We start from the raw sequence: 14648 nt of genomic DNA, 5'->3' as shown, positions 1-14648 counted from the left end.
ATAAAATAAAAAGAATGAAAAGAACTGAGGATAGTCTCAGAGACCTCTGGGACAATATCAAATGCAACAACATTCTAATTATAGGGGTCCCAGAAGAAGAAGAGAAAAAGAAAGGGTATGAGAAAATTTTTGAAGAGATCATAGTTGAAAATTTCCCCAACATGGAAAAGGAAATAGTTACTCAAGTCCAAGAGGCACAAACAGTCCTATACAGGATAAATCCAAGGAGAAGCACACCATGACACATACTAATCAAACCAACAAAGACTAAACACAAAGAAAGAATGTTAAAAGCTGCAAGGGAGAAGCAGCAAGTAACATACAAGGGAAACCCCACATGCTTAAAAGCTGATCTTTCAGCAGAAACTCTGCAGGCCAGAAGGGAATGGCAGGATATACTTAAAATACTGAAAGGGAAAAATCTCCAACCAAGATTACTGTACCTGGCAAGGATCTCATTCAAAAGTGGTGGAGAAATAAAAAGCTTTTCAGACAAGCAAAAGTTAAGAGAATTCAGTACCACCAAACCAGCAAATGTTAAAGGAACTTATATAGTCAAGAAATACAAGAGAAGAAAAAAGATCTATAAAATCAACCCCAAACAATTAAGAAAATGGCAATAGGAATATATATATATATATATATCAATAATTACTTTAAATGTAAATGAATTAAATGCTCCAACCAAAAGACACAGATTTGCTGAATGGATACAAAAACAAGACCCATATATATGTTGTCTACAAGAAAGCCACTTCAGGCCTAAAGACATATAGACTGAAAGAGAGAGGATGGAAAAATATATTCCATGCAAATGGGAAGCAAAAGAAAGCTGGAGTAGCAATCCTCATATAAGACAAAATAGATCTTAAAATAAAGAAGTTTACAAGAGATAAGGAAGGACACTACATAAAGATCAAGGAATTGATCCAAGAGGAAGACATAACAATTGTAAATATCTATGCACCCAACATAGGAGCACCTCAATACATAAGGCAAACATTAACAGACATAAAAGGAGAAATTGACTGTAACACAGTAATAGTAGGAGACTTTAAAACCCCACTCACACCAATGGACAAATCATCAAAGCAGAAAATTAATAAGGAAACACAAGTCTTAAATGATACTTTAGATGATATGGATCTCATTGACATCCTCAGGACATTCCATCCAAATGCAGAAGAATACACCTTCTTCTCAAGTGCACATGGAACATTCTCCAGGAGAGACCACATCTTAGGTCACAAATCAAACCTCAATAAATTTAAGAAAATTGAAATCAGATCAAGGATCTTCTCCGACCACAATGCTATGAGACTAGGTACCAATTGCAAGAAAAAAAACTATAAGAAACACAGACACATGGAGATTAAACAACACATTTCTAAATAACCAACAGGTTACTGAAGAAACAAAAAAGGGAAATAAAAAAATTTCTAGAAACAAATGACAATGAAAACACAACAACTCAAAACCTATGGGATGCAGCAAAAGCAGTTCTAAGAGGGAAGTTTATAGCAATACAATCCTACCTCAAGAAACAAGAAAAACATCGAATAGACAACCTAACCTTACACCTAAAGCAACTGGAAAAAGAAGAACAAAAAACCCCCAAAATTAGTAGAAGGAAAGAAATCATCAAGATCTGAGCAGAAATAAATGAAAAAGAAATAAAAGAAATAATAGTAAAAATTAATAAAACTAAAAGCTGGTTCTTTGAGAAGATAAACCAAATTGACAAAACTTTAGCCAGACTCATCAAGAAAAAAAGAGAGAAGAATCAAATCAACAAAATTAGAAATGAAAAAGGAGAGGTTGCAACAGACAATGCAGAAATCCAAAGGATTATAAGAGACTAACATGAACAACTATGTGGCAATAAAATGGATAACTTGGAAGAAATGGACAGATTCTTAGAAAAGTTCTGTCTTCCAAGACTGAACTAGGAAGAAGTAGAAATTATGAACAATCCAATTACAAGCACTGAAATTGAAGGTGTGATCAAAAATCTCCCCCCAAAAAACAAAAGCCCAAGACCAGATGGCTTCACAGGAGAATTCTATAAAACATTTATAGAAGAGCTAACGCCTATCCTTCTAAAACTCTTTCACTAAATTGCAGAGGAAGGAACACTTCCAAACTCATTCTATGAGGCCACTATCACCCTGATACCAAAACCAGACAAAGATAACACACTAAAAGAAAATTACAGGCCAATATCACTGAAGAACATAGATGCAAAAATCCTCAACAAAATTTTAGCAAACAGAATTCAGCAACACATCAAAAAGCTCATTGGATTATTGGATTATAATAATCCAATAATTTGGATTATTTGGATTATTCCAGGGAGGCAAGAATACTTCTATATATGCAAATCAATCAATGTGATACACCATATTAACAAATTGAAAGATAAAAACCATATGATAATCTCAATAGATGCAGAAAAAGCCTTTGACAAAATTCAGCACCCATTTATGATTAAAACTCTTCAAAAAATGGGCATAGTAGGAACCTACCTCAACATAGTAAAGGCAATATATGACAAGTCTACAGCAAGCATTATTCTCAATGATGAAAAATTGAAAGCATTCCCCTTAAGATCAGGAACAAGACAAGGGTGTCCATTTTCACCACTATTATTGAACAGAGTTCTGGAAGTCCTAGCTACAGCAATCAGAGAAGAAAAAGAAATAAAAGGAATCCAGATTAGAAAAGAAAAAGTAAAGCTCTCACTGTTTGCAGATGACATGATATTCTACATAGAAAACCCTAAAGGCAGTATCAGAAAATTATTAGAGCTAATCAGTGAATTTAGCAAAGTTACAGAATTCAAAATTAATACACAGAAATCACTTGCATTTCTATATACTAACAATGAAAAATCAGAAAGAAAAATTAAGGAATCAATCCCATTCACCATTGGAACAAAAAGAATTAAATACTTAGGAATAAACTTACCTAAGGAGACAAAAGAACTGTGCACAGAAAATTATGAGACACTCATGAAAGAAATCAAAGATGACATAAACAGATGGAGAGGTATTCCATGTTCCTGGGTAGGAAGAATCCATATTGTGAAAATGACTATATTACCAAATGTGATCTATGGATTCAATGTGATCCCTATCAAATGACCAATGGCATTTTTCACAGAACTAGAACAAAAAATTTCACAATTCATATGGAAACGCAAAAGACCCCAAGTAGCCAAAGTAGTCTTAAGAAAGAAGAATGGAACTGGAGGAATCCACTTTCCTGACTTCAGATTACACTACAAAGCTACAGTCATTAAGGCAGTATGATACTAGCACCAAAACAGAAATATAGACCAATGGAACAAGACAGAAAGAAATAAACCCATGCACCTATGGGCACCTTATTTTTGACAATGGAGGCAAAAATATACAATGGGGCAAATACAGCCTCGTCAGTAAATAGCACTGCCTCTTTCTTCCAGAAAGTTTATGGTTTCAGGTCTTATATTACGTCTTTAATCCATTTTGAGTTAATTTTGGGGTATGGTATAAGAAAGTGATCCAGTTTCATTCTTTTGCACATGGCTATACAGTTTTTCCAACATCATTTTTCAAAGAGGCCGTCTTTTCCCCTCCATCACAAAACATTTTTTTTAACGCCCCTCCAAAATCTTTGACACCAGCATTATAAATTTAATGACACAAGAAGACTGTACCTTAAGTTTGAATTTCCACATGATCCCATCCTTCATAACTGTAACATCATTTTTTTTCTTTACCTTCATCCAGCCTGTTTTGTTGCATAAACTGTGATAGGACATCCCCCCATTGATCGCCCTTGTGGTCTAGCTCAGTGTATCTCAACCTCAAAGCAATGGACATTTTGTGTTGGATAAATCCTTTCTTTCTTTTTTAAAAATTTTATTTATTTTTTAACTGAAGGATAATTGCTTTACAGAATTTTGTTGGTTTCTGCCAAACATTAACATGAATCAGCCACAGGGATGTATATGTTGGATAGTTCTTTGTTGTGGAGGTTTGTCATGTGTGTTGTAGGATGTTTGTGTATCCTTGGTTTTTATCCACAATATACCAGTAGCGCTTTGCACTCTAAGTTGTGACAACCAAAAATGTCTTCAGACATTTAAAAATAACCTTTGAAAGACGAAATTGCCTCTGGTTGAGAAAGCTCATTTCTTTAGCTGATCTGAACTCAGTTGGTATTCAAATCTTCATGAAACGGAATAGTGTAGGCCATTTCTTTTTTATTTTTTAAATTAAAAAAATTTTTTTTTAGGCCATTTCTTTTCTTCCAGTTGAGTTCTGTCATCTAATAAATATAACCAGAACATTCTGTCATATTCCAACAGTGATATTTGTCAAATCCTAAATATGACTAGTTCTAACTTAGCTTCCAGTGGGACCTTGGCAGAACAAGAGATTTGCTTGTGAGGTAAAGTACCAATTTGCTAGCAAGCACCAGTCTTGGTGAACATCTTACTTAAATCCTTTAGTGTTTGTATCTCTTTATTTGTTTATTTTAAACTTTTATTTTATATTGGGATATAGCTGATTAACAGTGTTGTGATAGTTTCAGTTGAACAGTAATGGGACTCAGTCATACATACAGTATCTCTTTAAATGTTGTTCATCTTTCAAAGTCTATTAAAAAACCCAAACCAAAAGCTGATTTTCATATGGTATTTGTCTTTCCTCTTTCTGAGTTACTTCACTTAGTAGGATAATCTCTAGTTGCATCCATGTTGCTGCAAATGGCATTATTTCATTCTTTTTTATGGTATCTATGTGTATAACTGAGTCACTGCTCTACCGCAGAGATCGGCACAACATTGTAAATCAACTATACTTCAGTTAAAAAAAAAAAACCTACAAAAAAAAAACCCCACATAAAACTTATACCTCACACTTTCCTTGTAATAAATAGGGCTTTCTGATTCCTTACCTTTGATCCTTAAGGGCACTTTTCGTCTGGTCTATACATTTTGGCAAGTAATTATTTTCCATTTTGTATTTGATTTTGTACCTTCTTGCTTGCTCATTTTTACCTTGTTGTATTATATTCCTATTTAATTGGAAGTCCTTGAAGGCAGAGATGTATCTCCTTTGTTTTCCCTTACAACCTTGACATATGGCTAGACTACATGGAGTGGATACTCAGTAAATACAGGATATAATTCAGCTGCTTATGCTGCAAGTGGTTTAAGAATTGAGTATTTTGGAATGTGATGGATTCTCACCAAGCTTACCCCTAGAAACTACAGAAAAGAAATTTACTAAAATATATTAACTTTTCCAGTGTTTTCTGTTTGTTAGTTATTAAACTTAGTATGGGCAGGTGACTCAGAGGTAAAGAATCTGCCTGCCAATGCAATGCTGGTTAAATCCCTGGGTCAGGAAGACCCCCTGGAGGAGGGCATAGCAACCCACTCCAGTATTCTTGCCTGGAGAATCTCATGGACAGAGAAGCCCAGAGGGCTACAGTCCATAGGGTTGCAATGAGTCAGACATGACTGAAGTGACTTAGCATGCACATGCATGACCTTAGTATTCCTGGGAAGTAAATGAACTAAATGAAGTAAATGAAGTATATCCATCTGTCAGTGAAAAGTGGGCTTGTTGCCTGTAAACTGTGTCACATGGCTAATGCTCTCACTTGAACTGTCCTACCTTAAGGAGTTCTTTTCTGCTCCACAGTATTTTCATTTTGTGAACAAAAATGTGGCCAACTATCCCTCCACCATTTCAGAATGATGGACTCTGGATATATGTCAGCACTTGAAAGTTACCATAGCAATCAGCTGAATTTTTCTCTCAGTTGGTAAGTTTGGTTAATTATAACATATTACGGGTGTTTTTTTTTTTTTTTTTCTTCAAAAGCAGTGTTTAGCTTTCACCATGTCCAGGATATTTATGTTTTATTTTTTGTTAACTCTAAAGACATTTCTATACGCTTTGACATATATAGGGATCATATAAAATTAAGCTGTTATCATGGCCAAATACTCAGAGGAACACAAAATACATTTTGCCAAAAAGTTTTATTTTGGGCCTAGTGAGAAAAAGACATTTTGTTAAAATTAACTACAAGCTAGTTCTTCCAGTACCAAACTGGTAAACTTCCTTGCAGTGCCTGTAGTATTTCAACAATAAATAGGTTTTTGAAATAAAAATCTCTATGTGAATGTAAATATGTCTAATCATGCCAAATGTTCCCTAAGTAAATCAGGTGAAATTCTTTAATAAGTAATAAGATTGGCATAAAAATGTCTTAAGAACACATTTTTTAAAAAAGAAAGATTGAAATAGCTCTTAGTGAGTATTTTACTGAATTTGGAAGAGAGAACAGATAAATTCTCCAAGACAGTAGGTTTTTTTTAACTTGTCATGTAGCATTATATAATTTTAAATAGAAACCAGTATAGTTATAAATGTAGTAACTGTAGAAATATGTCTTGGGCAGGCTTGGGGCTTGGGCCTGTTGACCAGGGCTACACCTGAAAAACTGACCTTCCATTCACCTCATCTTTATAAACTCAGAGAAACATGCTGGGGTTGTCATCAATTATATGTGTACAGAAGTAGGTACTATTCTAAGTTTCTGAAACATAGAGATTGGAAGAAACAGCACTTTGCTAAGTTCAGTCTGGGTGGTATTTTTACTTTTCTCTACAATTATTCCAATATTTTCCTACCTTTTCTAATTAAAGATTACAGCCCCCAGGGAAGGGAGTGAAGGCAAGAGGCCATAAAACACCTTTAGAAATAGCAACAGGAAGCATCTTAAATGACCTCAGTAGAGCAGGGTACCTTTGTGGAGGTTGAAGACCAGGAAGATTGGCGCTGTCACAGGGGAACCTCTGGATGCCCTACTCTGCATAGCAGTCTTCAAGTTCCTCAATTCCTGTGTTTTAACTTATATAAAAGAAATTAAAAGACCATAAACCCTTTGCTTGTCCTTGTTGAGATCTTTTTGAATACATCAACTTCCCATTTGGAGGCTGTTGGGATTAAAATTTCTCTGAGAAACTGTCAAGGCTATGGTTTTTCCAGTAGTTGTGTATGGATGTGAGAGTTGGACGGTGAAGAAAGCTGAGCACTGAAGAATTGATGCTTTTCAACTGTGGTGTTGGAGAAGACTCTTGAGAGTCCCTTGGACTGAAAGAAGATCCAACCAGTCCATCCTAAGGGAGATCAGTCTTTGGAAGGACTGATGTTGAAGCTGAAACTCCAGCAATACTTTGGCCACCTCATGCGAAGAGCTGACTAATTGGAAAAGACCCTAATTCTGGGAAGGATTGGGGGCAGGAGGAGAAGGAGATGACAGAAGAGGAGATGGTTGGAGGGCATCACTGACTCCATGGACATGGATTTGGGTGGACTCCGGGAGTTGGTGATGGACAGGGAGGCCTGGCGTGCTGCGATTCATGGGGTCGCAAAGAGTTGGACACGACTGAGAGACTGAACTGAACTGAGAAACTGCTGTATGAAGGCAGGGATAATGCCTAACATTCAATTTCCACCTATATCATATTTGGCTATTGATTATTATAAATAGAAATGGCTTTCAGGAGAGGCTCCATTATTTTCCTTTAAGTGTAATAGTTAATAATAAACTCAGTGCTTCCATTTTAATTTTTTAAAAATTAACTTTTTACTTATTACTTTTCTATTACTGTAAAGAAGTTTCCTTTTCTTAAAATTCCATTGAATATTTAGTAATTTTAATTTGAATTTTGCTTTCATTATTCATTTACTGGTCACATATTTTTTAGGACCTACAGTGTTGTATCATAAATAGGCACTTTGGAGACAGCAAAGCAAATTCAGATACGTCCTTCCTCAGGGATCTTCTATTAAGTTAAAAGCAACACCAGCGCATAATCTTCTCATATTTAGTCATTTTGAAAATAGGCATGATTTCCAATCCAGACTCTACTGATTGAAAAGGCCCAAAGCTCTGCTGTGCCCACAGTCTCCCCTGTAGAATATAGATGTTAGTTAGAAAGGTAGGAAAATATTGAAATAAATGATGGGAAAAGAGAGGTAAAAATGTGGCTAAGACACTTCGAAATTTGGATATGTGCTGTTTCTTTCAATGTCTATGGGGCTTGAGATGAGGTTTTTGGAAGAAGTAAGATTTATGATGTATTTTATATTTTGTCTCTGTGACCAATATATGTGTTGTGGAGATAATTTGATGCTTTTAGTTCTTTAAATATTTCTTCTTAAATAAATCCATTCAGTTCATTGACCATAGTTAATGTTTTCCCACTGGTTTACATGTCAGAACTAAAGACCAATGTAGACTAATGGGGAAGGAGAAAGAAAAATGAGTACATTCATGAATTATTCTCTGTTCTCACTTTAGACAAGTTAATTTTCCTTAAATTATCAGGTTCTGTCTTAATCATAGGCCCCTTGTGGTTATCAAGAAATAAATGTTTGTATGTTTGGCCTTCATGGTTTTACATTTCATATTAAAAGCCAAATTCAACTCGTTTTTTAACACCCTATCAAAAACAGTAAATGTGAGAGTCAGAATTCTAAAAAAACAAGTCATTCTTAAATTACAAAAATTTTCTCCCAGTGGATATTAAAGAAAGACTTGAGAAGGACTGTTCTGTTAAATTAACATTCACATGTTATAATTGCATTGAGAGGATGACTCTTGCTTCCAGAGGAATCATATTAGAAATGAAAGAGTGCTTTCGTCACAGCATCCTGGGTGGGTAATTCAAACCTCATCCCGAAAACAGCCACAAAAAATAAAGCCCCACCCAAGATGACTTTTCATTTTTTTAAGACCAGAGGGTGAAGAATATGGTGTGACATGAGGTTTCTTTGGATGCTCTAGTACTGTGGATGAAAGGAAGAAAGCTTAAATAAAGAAAGAAGTAGCCTAGATTTTAATGACTGTTGTTCCATCCATTTCACCGGTTTAAAGCAACTTTGTTTACAGTTTATTATAACTTCATCACTTCCACATTTGTGATTCATATTGAATATAGATTGTACATTAAAAATCATTTAAAATTTCTTCAGTAGTAGACTCTCCTTGTTAAAAATTAGAACTTAATAGATCAAAGGAATGTACCTCTGATTAGTCCCTTCTCCAATGCCCCCTGTCTCAGTCCTCTCCCTTGAAACAGTCACCATTATCAATGCTTCTAGATTTTTCTCCATGGGGTTGCCCCATCTATGTGTGCATATATTTTAACATAAGTGATGGCTCCATTATTTCACTTAATAATATGACTTAGACACTTTTTCATGTCAGTACTTACAGGTCCACCTCATTTTTAGAAAGTTGCAGCATGATGTTCCACTGAAAGGGTGCACAATTATTTATTTAGACATTCCTCTTGTTATGAATATTTAGGTTGTTTTGAATTTTTCACTATTGGAAATAACATTCCAGTGAATATCCTTATACTTTCTTCCTTGGGCATGTAGCTCTTTGGGGGAGATACTGACAGTAGGATTTTAGGATGATATGTTATGCAAAAATCACCTCTTAATGGCTGTCCTTGTACTTACATTCTCTCCAGCTGTGTATGAGTGTACTCACTGAATTTTAATTTCCTCTGTTAAAATGAGGTTGAGAAACAGTTTATATAAAGCTTGACCATTTTTATTATTTCTTCTGTGAGTTACCAATTTATATCCTTGGCCCATTTTTCAATTAGTTTGTGCTTTTTCTTTCTTTAAGTGATTTATTAATTCTGACCCTTTGTTGTTGTTTACACTGCTTGCCTCCTCACTTTTAATATGCTTTGGTCATTTAATTTTTAAAATTTTTAGTCATTTTTAGTCAAATTTACTATACTTCCTTTTATGACTTTTGCTCTTTTGTATATTATTTCATATGGTTTTCTTGACTCCAAGGTTGCACATATTTGCCTATATTTTCTTCTAATAGTTTCTTATATACACATGCTGAGTAATATTTGTATGTATGTAAGTATGTGTGCTCAGCTGCTTCAGTCTTTTCTGACTCTTTCTAACCCTGTGGACAGTAGCCTGCCAGGCTCCTCTGTCCATGGGATTTTCCAAGGCAAGAATATTGGAGTGGTTGCCTTGCCCTCCTCCCGGAGATCTTCCTGACCCAGGGATTGAACTTGTGGCATCTCCTGTGTCTTGTACATCACAGGTGGATTCTTTACTGCTGAGCCACCAGGAAGCCCATATATATCTGTTGATGGACATGTAGGTTGCTTCCATGTCTTGGCTATTATAAATAGTGCTGCTATGAACATTGAGGTGCATGTATCTTTTCGATTAGATTTTTCATCTTTTCTGAATATATGTCTAGGAATGGGATTGCTGGATCACAAGGTAGCTCTACTTTTAGTTTTTCAAGGACCTTCTATACTGTTCTCCACAGTGGTTGTATCGACTTACTTTCCCATCAACAGTGCAAGAGGGTTCCCCTTTCTCCACACCTTCTCCAGCATTTATTGTTTCTGGGCTTTTTAATGATGGCAATTCTGACTGGCATGAAGTGATACCTAATGTAGTTTTGATTTGCATTTCTCTAAAAATTAGAGTGTTGGGCATCATTTCATATGCCTTTTTGCCTTCATGTCTTCTTTGGAGAAATACTTATTGAGAACTTCTGCTCATCTTTTGATTGGGTTGTTTGTATTTTTTGATATTGTGTGAACTCTTTGTGTATTTTGAATTTTATCCTCTTGTCAGTTGCATCATTTTCAAACATTTTCTCCCATTTAATAGGTTGTCTTTTCATTTTGGTGATGGTGTCCTTTGTTGTGCAAAAGCTTGACGTTTGATTATGTCCCCTTTGTTTATCTTTGCTTTTATTTCTTTCTCCTTGGGAGACTGAACTAAGAAAATATTGCTATGATTTATATATGAGAATGTTTTGCCTATGTTATCTTCTAGGGGTTTAATGGTATCATGTCCTATATTTAGGTCTTAAACCATTTTGAGATTATTTTTGTGGTGTTTGGTGTTAAGAAGTATTCTAATTTCATTGATTTACATGTAGCTGTCCAATTTTCCAACCACCACTTGTTGAAAACACTGTCTTTACTTCATTGTATATTCTTGCCTCCTTTGTCAGCTTAACTGAGTATAGGTGGGTGGGTTTATTTCTGGGCTCTTTATTTTGTTCCATTGACCTACAGGTCTGTTTTTGTGCCAGTATAAAGCCTTTATTCTTAATGAGTACATGGTATAATAAATTCCCATTTGAATGTGGGTCTGTTTCTGGACTCCATTCTGTTTATATTAAACAATAATATCTCATAGTTCTAATTGCCATAGCTTTCTACTATGCTTGATATCTAATGGGTTGACCAAAAAGTTCCTTCAGCTTTAAGGTAAAAATAAAAGACATTTTTCAATTTCACTTTATGGAATTGTATAGAACAATGTATTCACCATTTTGTTCCACTGCCTTCTGACATTTTTTTCAGGCAACTTCACAATTCCATCTTGCCAAAACTTTTTATCTTTTTGAGCAAAGAACTGTTCCAGGTGCCTTTTATAGTCTTCCAGGGTATTGAAATTTTTTCCACTAACAGAATTTTGTAAAGACTGAAATAAATGTAAATCTGAAGGTTCAATATCTGGTGAATAAGGTAATGAATCAGAACTTCCCAGCCAAGCTGTTACAGTTTTTGCCTAGTCATCAAAGAAACCTGGAGTTTTGTATTACCCTGATGGAAGAGTATGCATTTTCTGTTGACTAAATCTGGGCAATTTTCATTGAGTGCTGCTTTCAGCTGGTCTAACTGGGAGAGTACTTGATAGAATTAATCATTCAGTTTTCTAGAAGGAGTTCATAATAGAGTACTCCCTTCCAATTCCAAAATCACCTTCTTTGGATAAAGACTGGCCTTTAATGTGGTTGGTGGTGGTTCATTTTGCTTGTCCCACAATCTCTTCCATTCATATTATTGTATAATATCTACTTTTCACAATTTCTTTTGAAAATGGAACATTTTCGCTATATTTCAATGGAGAATTGCATGCAGAAATATGGTCCTTCGTTTTTTAACTTAACTTATGTGGAACCTAAACATCAAAGCGATTAACATAACCAAGCTGGTGCAAATGCTTTTCAAGGCTAGATTTGGATATTTGGAGTATATTGGCTGTCTCCTGTAGTATAACATTAATTATTCTCATTTAATGTCTCCATTGGATCGCTATCAGCATCAACTGGTTTACCAGTTCTTGCATTGTCCAGCAAGAAATCTCCAGCACAAATCTTCACAAGCCACTTTTGACATGTTTGATCAGTCACAGTACCGTCTCCATACACTGCACAAATCTTGTTTTTTTTTTGTATTTCAGTTGTGTTTTTATCTTTCTTGAAATAATAAAGCATAATATGCTGAAATGTTGCTTTTTTCTTCCATCTTCAATATTAAAATGGCTACATAAAAATTCACCAATTTTGATAATTTTTTTTTCAGTGCAGCTATCATGATAAAATCTAACAAAATTAGTTTTGAATGAAGTTAAAGACAACTCAGTGCTACTGGAGCCATCTTAGGGAAAAAAATTGAACTAACTTTTTGTCCAACCCAGTATTAGAGCAAGTTGCTTTTCTTTGTGTTTCTTTTTTTAAAAAATAACTTTAGTTACCATTGTTCATACAATCTTCTATATAAATTTTAGAACTTAATAAAAATTCTAGTTGGATTTTTGAATAGGATTGCATTGAAATTATATATTCATTTGAAAAAGAATTTATATTTTAAAAACATTGAGATTTTCATCCATGAATGTGGTAAATTTCCTCCCTTATTCAGGCAACTTGATATTTTTTCTATTAAGTTTTGTAATTATTTTCATGTGTTGCACTCAGCTACTTAGTTGTGTCCAACTCTTTGTGAATCTATGGACTGTAGCTTTCCAGGCTCGTCTGTCCATGGGGATTCTCCAGGCAAGAATACTGGAGTGGGTTGCCATGCCTTCCTCCAGGGGATCTTTCCAACCCAGGTATCAAACCCAGGCCTCCCTCATTGCAGGCAGATTCTTTACCATCTGAGCCATAGAGGCTTTAATTATTTCTATTAAGCTTATTCCCAAGGACCTTATAATTTAATTTCTATTGCTATTGGGAATGTCATTGCCCCCTCCACACTTACATTTTGAAAAGCATTGATGCCAATAGTATAGAAAAGTAGTTAATTTTTTTAAAATGTTGATTTTGTATCTTTCCATTTAATTGAACTTCCTTCTTAGTTACAGTAGTTTTTCATCTAAGCACCTTTAGTTTTCTAGCTAGATTATCATGTCCTTTATAACTAATAGTAGTTTCTCTCTTACTTTACAATATTTATACCACCTACTATGGTTTTACTTATTTTATTCCATTGGCTAGGATGTCCAGTTTGATATTGAACAGTAGTAATAGCATTCGTGTTTTGTCCCTGAGCTTAAAGACAATATTTCTAGTTAGTCTCATGTTTGCTATATTTTTCAGGTAGATACCTTTGATCAAATTAAAGAAGTTTTGCTTTGTTCTTAATTTTCATACACACAGACACACAACATGCATGTGCACACACACACAACTATATTTATACATATATATGCATATATATATATTTTTTATTTATACACTTGAATCTTTGGAGCATCACTGAAATTATTTTTCTTCTAAATAATGTGACTAAGCTAGTGAATTACAATGGTTGTTCATTATTAGAAAAATCTATCTTTGCAATTCTGGAATAAAACTTGTCTGATACTAATGCATTATTCTTTTAATGGATTGATGAATTTACATTTGTAATATTTTATTTAGCACTTCTGCATCCATGTTTTGATATTAGTTTATATTTTTCTTTCATTATATGATCTTACTTTGAATTTTGGATAAGCTTATGACCCATACTTAAATAGGTTAGTGGCTTCTCATATTTTTCCATTCTTGTTTATGTAAAATATGAATTTCTATTTTTTAAAGGGTTGGTAATAATTGCCTGAAAAATTTTGTGGGCCTGGTAAACTTAGGTTTTATATTTAAATAATGTTTTCAGTTTTTTTCTTCCTTTCTTTGTGGTGATTTAATAATCTTATACATTTTTTCCTGATAGTGTAAAAATTATTTTTGTTTTTCTAGTAATTGCTATTCAATTTTTAAAGCATTCAACTTAATATATTTTCTATTAACATCTAGAGTTTATCAGTGTCTCTATTCAGTGAACAAAATGAAATCTCTGTATACCTCAATTTTATTTGAAGCATTTCCTTTCATTATCATTTCTCCCATGTTGACATTATTTGGACTTTTAGGTCTACACTGTTATGGTAAAAATTGTCTTTTTTTAAAAAATTTAAATCAGAACTTATCTAGGATTAACAATAGGGATTTCTTTGTTCACCATTGCTTCCTTAGTACTATATTTATTTTTATTTTAAAGGGGATAATTATTTCAAAGAGTTATTATAAATGGCAAACTTACTGATTCCTTCATGTTCCATAGCCATACTTAAATGATAGTTTGGTTGGGTATAAAATTGTAGGTTTAACCTTTTTCCCCCCATTGTTAAGAAGAGTCTCTGTAGAGCATTTTTTTTCTTTCTTACAGATTTTAGGATTTCTTTCCTTTATTCTCAGTCTTCTGAAATGTTAATATAATGTCTAGGTGTGAGTTTTAAAAG

General features: G+C 34.1%; 1 protein-coding gene across 4 annotated transcripts in view; it reads left to right on the top strand.

Moving 5' to 3' along the window:
- The window catches only part of FILIP1 (filamin A interacting protein 1), a 252749-nt gene that overhangs the window by 61472 nt on the left and 176629 nt on the right, over positions 1 to 14648 (top strand). The window contains exon 1 of one of the 4 annotated variants that reach the window (XM_061131481.1): positions 5748 to 5823. The exons of the other annotated variants lie outside the window; for them this stretch is intronic. The gene's annotated coding sequence lies outside the window, so the exon portion shown is untranslated. Of the gene's footprint in view, positions 1 to 5747; positions 5824 to 14648 lie in introns of those variants that run through there. 4 annotated transcript variants of the gene reach the window in all.

This window comes from Dama dama, chromosome 28 (genome assembly GCF_033118175.1).
Source record: "Dama dama isolate Ldn47 chromosome 28, ASM3311817v1, whole genome shotgun sequence".
Taxonomy (NCBI): domain Eukaryota; kingdom Metazoa; phylum Chordata; class Mammalia; order Artiodactyla; family Cervidae; genus Dama; species Dama dama.
The sequence above is the reverse complement of the archived record's forward strand: the minus strand, read 5'-3'. Positions and strand labels throughout refer to the sequence as shown.